The 7,834-nt window shown below is 29.6% G+C and overlaps 1 pseudogene; it reads left to right on the top strand.

Moving 5' to 3' along the window:
• The first annotated feature begins 1,471 nt into the window (after positions 1-1,471).
• On the top strand, positions 1,472-1,590 carry LOC112474077 (annotated as a pseudogene).
• The last annotated feature ends 6,244 nt before the right edge of the window (positions 1,591-7,834 follow it).

The raw sequence follows: 7,834 nt of genomic DNA, 5'->3' as shown, positions 1-7,834 counted from the left end.
ATTTATTATGTGTGCAAATAATAGTGTTTGAGAAAAATTTCATCATTTCAAACTCTAGTAACGTCAGCTGAAAGCTGTTATACTTCAGGCAAATTAATTGACTTCTATAAATCTTAACTTTCTCACATCTAAAATAAGAATAAATGTAATAGTATAAGTACTGTTATGATAAAAATTAAATAAATATGCATAAAGTATATATCAAGTCCATAGAAGAAATTCTAGTATGTAGTAAGCACTGATAGATGTTATCATATTACTATAAAGTGTTATAAACACAAATCAAGTTGATTTAATTAGATGATTAAAATATATTAAAATGATAATTTTAACTGCACTCAAGTTTTAATCAACATGCCAAATGTAGACCGAAACCTCGTATAAGATGGGATTAGAAAATAGTAATATTATTACCATTATTGTCATAATCATATCCTAAATTAGAGAAATACTTTTTGTATATTTTGAAGTACATCTGTCAAATAAATGGATACACATACTTGTTGAAGGATGGAGAAAACAAGGTAAACATATTTTACATATTGTATAAGACTAAATGAAATATTGAATTTCTCTAGGTAAGAAGTGGACATAGATAATTCTATAAAACAGACAATACGTAACAGCAAGTGTATCAAAATGGTCAAATAGTGCCCAGTATTGTAATTTAATACTGTGAGGTGATATTCCTAGCATGATCTTTAATCATTTTTCTTTTTTTTCTTCCTCATTGAGGAACTCATCAATATCTATAGCTAACTACTATTAACAAATCTCTTCTTATTAATCTTTACAGAACTCTCAAACATTAATCATAGCTGGAACTTAGACTGTAGAATAATAACAAGCTATGAGATTCTGTAGATTTTGTGATAATCCAAAAATTATTTGAAATTTCAAAAGTGATACACCATAGTATAACTTTGTAGTATATATCTTCAACATACTTTTAAAAATATGATACTGATTTCTCTTCGACTATAGTAAAGTCATATCTTTTTTAGTGTACAGTCAGTCTTAACATGTGGGTTAATCAACGTTTTTTTTTTTCCTCTGATTTTTTTCACTTCATATTTTGCTATATTTACCCTATGACATTTTAAAAATGAGGTTATAGTCTTTGTCAGATTATCATAAATTGCTTAATTAATTCCCATCACATCATTAAAAGCAATGAACTCCATTAATGTCACTGAGACTGAAAACACATACATTAGAAAATTGAAACATTTATGAATCTTACTGTAGCAATTGATTTTGAATAAAATATCCAAATAATGTTGACTTATTAAGTGTAAAATTTTCAAGAACAAAATTCAGACAATTTGTGTTCTGATTCAGAATCTTAACATCTGTAGCAATAGTAGATATGAGTAAATTGTTAATCGAATGTGGATTAATTGCCTTTATCTAGACAATAAAGATCATTGTAAAATTTTAAAGAGTTATAGAAAAAATATCAAAAACTTGTGTCTACGATCATGCTACCCTGAACAAGCTCGATCCCTTCTGATCTCGAAAGCTAAGCAGGGTCATGCCTGGTTAGTACTTAGGTGGGAGACCACCTAAAACGACCAGGTGCTGTAGACATAAAAAGTAAAAAAATATAAGGGATTGTAAGCTAAAAAGGTCCTTGTGAGGTCAACCAAGGGTTGCCTTGCCTAAAAAATAAATTTAAAAAAGTTTATTTGAATGTTTAAAATTGAGGAATAGGTGAACTCCAGAGATTATTGATTTTAGATAGCATCAAAAGATTAATAGATTATTGTACCAGTGACTGTATTTTACCAAAAGATTTAGGAAAAAACTCCTATAGACAGATATAGAAAATTGCCCATAGATGCATCTTGATGCTCTGCTCTATCCGATTAGTTTGGTTAATGATTTGTTAATTAATCACTACCATGTTTACTATTTTTCCTCAGTAAATTTTCAGAAGAAGCAGAGAGCATAATTATCAAAATTATGGATGACACAAGACTTTTATATCATATTGGCCACAGCACCTCAGACTCCTTTGCTCAGACTCTTTTGTCTAAGAATGAGAAGGAAGACTTAAGACTAAAAATGAATTAAGAGTCTTGTAACCTGAGTTCTTGTTCTTTTTGCTTAAGCCAGCAGCCAAAAATGTCTTTTTTTTAAAGAAATTTAAATAAATAGTGAGGGTAAAACTAAGCTACAAAACTGGGTAGTAATGTCTGTGAATAAAATTTTTTAAATATAGAATTTTGGAGGAGTGGGAAGTTTCACAGAGGCAGCCAGTGTCTCTGTCAACATCTCTTTCAACAGGAGACCTAGTTAAAAACAAAAAACAAAAAAAAAACGCAGGTGTATACCAGCTATCTATAATCCTAATAAGCCCAAATTTTTATTTTATAAATATTAACCAAAGAAAACCATTTGAGAGAACAGACATGAAAACATGATATCGATAATGTGATTACAGAATGATATGACATTAATGGTGAAAAAGAAATACCTAAAAAATAGTTCTTGAAACTCTCATATTTCTTTATATCTAGACTTTAATAGCCAATTTCTTTAGATTATTTACATTCCAGAATAATATGTAGACATGCCTCTCTTCAGAGATAGCCCAGGGTCATAAAAATAGAGACACCTTCCTGCCATCTTCAGAGAGATTTGCTTATAACCAAGGTAAGAAAGACAATATCTGTCCAAAGGGGGAAATGGACAAGTTAATGAGCAGTCTCTATACAAGATCAGAGATTCCTAATTTTGGGATTTCTATCCTGTAATTCAACCCTACTGTGTATGAAGGAAACACCTAGCCTTCATTATGTCACCCTATGGGAATCGGGCCTCCAAGAACCAGTGGCAAAATGTTTCTATTGTTGTAAATAATAAACCTTGCAAATTCATTTGGACTCACTGACTTATTGGAAAAATTTGTAAAAATGTGGCAAGCCAACCTAGCCATTGCTCCTGTGCTGCTGCTACTTAGAACTAATCATTTGTCATAAATGGTATACTTATTATTTTATAATTTTTAAAATCAGGGTTATTAAGGTTTTACATGTAGTAAAATAATCAATTTAAATTTGCTATTGATGAGATTTGACATAAGTACTGCATTATGTAACCACCACTACAACCAGTATATAGAATATTTTTATTACCCCCATATCTCCCTATATCTCTCTCTGTCTCATTGCAGACAATTACTGAGCTCCATGACCAACCCTTGGCAAACACTGATCTGCTTCAGTCAACATAGTCATGTTTTATAGAATTCGCTACTAATGGAATCATATTTTCTGTCTAGTTTATCTCACTTAGTATAAGTCACGAGAGTCACCCATATTCTTGGGAGTATGAGTAATTTGATCCTTTTTATTCCTAGATAGTATTTCATTCTACTGTTATATCACAATGTGTCTCTGCTTTCATAGTCCATTGGCATTTGGTTGTTTCAAATTTTTAGATATTATGAATAAAACTTCTTTAAGAATTATGGTTTATACCATAAAAGCATTAAGTTTTATTCATAATATCTAAAAATTTGTATTATACAAATCATATATTTGTACTGGATCAAATAGAAAGTGAATGGTTAAATGTATATAACATCAACAAATCGTCCTACAAAGTCACTAAGTCATTTGTATTACTACCAAAATGAATGAAAATTCTAATTGGTGCACATTCTTGCACACACTTAATATTTTCAACTTTTAAAATTTAACCAATTTGTCATTTTAATGGAGATGTAGTGGTATCTCTGTGATTTTAATTTGCCTTTCCCTAATGAATAATTATATTAAAAATGTATTTTGTTTGTCCATTTTCCACCCATGTGTCTTTTTGGTGAAGTGTCTGTTCAAATCTTCTGTTGGGGTTTATTGAACTTCTTGGATATAAAAATTTATAATTCTTATCAACAACATGAATGGACCTAGATATTATTATGCTGAATGAAATAAGTCAGACAGAGAAAGATAAATACCACATGATTTCACTTATATGTAGAATCTAAGGAACAAAAAGAACAAACTAATCAAAAGCTGACTCACAAATATAGAGGACAATTTGGTATTGGACAGAGGGGAGGGGAGTTGCGGGGCTGGGAGAATGGAGTGAAGGGTTAAAGAAGTACAAATTAGTAGTTGATAGATGGTCATGAGGATGGGGAGCACAGCATAGGGAATGCAGTTAGCATTAATATATTGGCTAGGTAGACAACCAGAGGAGAGAAAGAGCAATCAGAAGGATTGTTTTATAAACTATATAAATGTCTAACAAATGCACTGTATTCTTGAAACTAAATATATATATAAAATGTTCATTCACTGTTCTTCAACTATTTTTCTTGTGTGACTTCAATTTTAGCATGTTAAATTAAACCATTTCTAGTGCCCTAAAATTTAATGATGCTGTTTTTTTTTAATTTTACATCATTTTTCTCTTTCCTCATTTTGAATAGTTTCAATTCATTGATCTTTTTTCCTGCACTGTCTAATCTCATTTTAATCTCATCTAATGCATTTTTATTGCAGATTTTTTTCATCAATGTAAATTCTAATCGTCTTTCACATGTCTTCCAATTCTCTCCTCATCATAATCACATTTTCCTTTTCTATCTTGAACAAATAAAAGATATTTAAAACAGCTGGTTTAATATCGAATTAATCATTTCTGCTGATTATGGGTCTGTTTCTATCGGTGAACTTTATCTTCTGGTATGAGTTGTGTTTACCTACTTCTTGTCATAATAAGCAAATTTTGACTAAACGCCAGATGTTGTGAAATTTAACTTGTGAAGTGCTGATTTTGTTTTAATCTTTAAACCTGTGTTGATCTTTGTTCTGAATTTCAGTTAATTTACCTGGAATCAGTCTAATATTCCTGAATTTATTTATTTATTTTTGTTTTCTTAGAGACTGTTAAAAGCTGGCTGAAGTCTAGTGCTAATTTGGCCCAACTACCTAGGAGGGACGTCTCTGAGGTCTTTCTAATTTATCTGGTAGAAATAAGAACTTTCCCAGTTTTGTATGTGTTCCAGGTATCGTTCATGCTACTACTTTGAGTGTCACTTTTTTGCCCAGTAAATTTACTCAATTACTCAGATTAATTTCTCTCATCCAAGTACAGATTGACACTCAGTACTTTAATGCCCAAAGGAATTTTGAAAGTGTAGAACAATTTGTAATTTAATTAATACTTACTGTGCCAAATTCATAAAATACTGCTTTCATTATTTAATTATAAATTTTACAAATAATAAAATAAAATTAATAAATTTTATCAAGTAAATATTCTTAAACAAACATTAACTTAAAACATAATTAAATCTCTCCAAAATCATAATTATTATATATTCAAACTCTCTTCAGTATTTAAAACATCAGAAAAAAACAAATTGTAGTAATGTGGTTAAGGTTAATCTGCTACTGATATTGCACAATTTGAATTACTTCTTTATTATCCCTATAGTTATTTAAGTCTTACTGACATATAGAAATACCCAGACTCAAGAAATCAAAACATTGACTTAGAGATTCTGAGTTGACAAGACCAGACTGATTTTCAAGTTATTTCAATTGTGGAAAAAAAGAGTTGGTTGAGTCTTCTATATCAATTCAAATTTATGTTTTATTAAGCTATTCTTACTTAAATAACCAAGGAAATTTCATTATTTTTGTAAAGTTATTATTTTTAAAATGAAACTGAAAATTTTTAAACCCGTGGCATTTATTCCATACTGGAATTCCAATCCACTTTCTTCCCAAATTTACCAAGTCATCTACAGAGTGTTTGGCTCCAGTTTATTCTTTATATCATTATGTCTACTTAGCATCAGAGTGTTTATCAAGAGGTTTTATCCCCTAGAAGATGAGAGGATGGTTTTGTATATTTCATCTCCATCTTGGTATATTGGCTAATTCATTAGTTTGCTATATTCCACCTACTTGAGTACAAGTTTATTTTCTTTCTCCTCTTTCTATTTAACAAATTGATTTATTCACGGTTCCGTATGTCTCCTTACCAGGCCAGAAAAAAAATTGCATTTTTTACTCTTCATCCAGGAAAACAAAATGCATTTAAACTACATAAAGTGACATGTAATTATTTAGAAAAACTAATGGCTGCATATTATAATATATATGATAATTCTGTCAGTATGGACAAACTTCATATCAAAACTATTTTGGTATCTTTTATGATTATTTTCATTATATTATTATCAACCTGTCCTGACAACTTTTTATTCTTTCAACTTATTTAAATAATGTATAATTATTTTTCAGTATGTGATACCAAATTGTAACAATTTAAACAGTAGGAGATCCTATTGGCTGAACCTGTCCTTTCAAAATCATCTTAGAGATTTAAAAAAATATTTGGCAGTAAGCACTACTCCAGATGTACATAGCTTCTTCTTACATCACAACATAAAATGAGCTACTCTAAATAATAGAAGTGTCTTTTAGAGGGAAATATTATTTCAGACCAAATCTTGGTGGTAGGAGTATACAATAGATTTCTTTCATTTAATATGTATTTATTGAGCATATATCACACACAAAAAAGTGTCTTATGCAAGGTATAACCAAATAGAATAATTTTTCTCTTGATTTTATATTAAAGTAGAGTTCAAGTGAATTATTTTATAATTTATTTTTATTACTATTGTTGCTATTATTGCATTTATAATTAATTTTATCAGAATACTATATTTTATCTATATCACATAATATATGAAGTTTTAGGGTTATTGTGTAAACTTAAATGTGCACATTTTATTTTTCAAGAAAGAATATATATTTTAGGGCTCAAGGTCATAATTTCTATTTTTTTTATAAACCAGGACTTTGCCCCAAAGAAAAATGTGTTATCACTAATATGTAAGCAATTACTTAGCTTGCCAAGGCATGTTGCTTCAAATTTCAGGATGTCTTTGAAATATCTGGAAGTATTGGAAACTAATGATATGCCTTCTGGTACAGTAACTTGGCATGTTGATGGATTATGTATTCCAAACAAAACACCACTGCAATTACATTGTAATCACAAGGGTCAATGTGCAGATCATTTTTGATCATGCTTCACATCTTCTGCTTTGAGAAATCAGTAATTTAATATGGAACTTTATCTTCAGAGATCAAAGCTCATCTCCTACTGCATTTATTGGTCTACTTACACATACATTACAAGTAATAATAGAAAGATTTAAAAAAACAAAAAACAAACAAACAAAAAGCCCTAGTAGGCTACCAGTGATTAATTTTCTTTCTATTACTCCATACATATTATTTGTTTTGAGTTTTGTTTTGGGGGAAAAGAGATGGGAGGAGATTGGCTGCTGCATTGCTCCAAACTCAAAAATAATGGAAAGATTTTCTGAAAGCAGTGCCTCTATTAATCTAGTAAAAGATACAAAAAAAAAATTAAAATAACATAGTTGTCTTATTTTTCTTCATCATTGATGAATCAATTTTTTAATAGTAGTCAGTTATTTGTAAGTTTAAACTGAATAAATGTCCCCAAATTCCTCATAAATAGAAAAAAGTGAAATTTGCACAATTTGTCAAGGTTTACTGTGATAGAAAAGAGGTTACAAAAAAATTTTAGTGATACATTGCTTAATTCCATTCATAGAATTCTTAACATACATATAATTCAGAATAATTAACATTTTTGACTCTTTAACAGGATGAAATTTGGAAGTATTAAGATATTTTTGCTGAGGTTGATTTGAGTGGCTTTAGTGGCCAAATGCACTGGGAACAGACAGACCTGTACTGTCGTCTTTCAGTTTTTTCCACTAAATAAAATATTGTTTTAATTTCTCAGTGTTTTAGTTTTCTTAGCC

This window comes from Pteropus alecto, unplaced genomic scaffold (assembly GCF_000325575.1).
Source record: "Pteropus alecto unplaced genomic scaffold, ASM32557v1 scaffold69, whole genome shotgun sequence".
NCBI lineage: Eukaryota > Metazoa > Chordata > Mammalia > Chiroptera > Pteropodidae > Pteropus > Pteropus alecto.
Note: the sequence above shows the minus strand (reverse complement) of the source record. Positions and strands in the feature narration are given on the sequence as shown.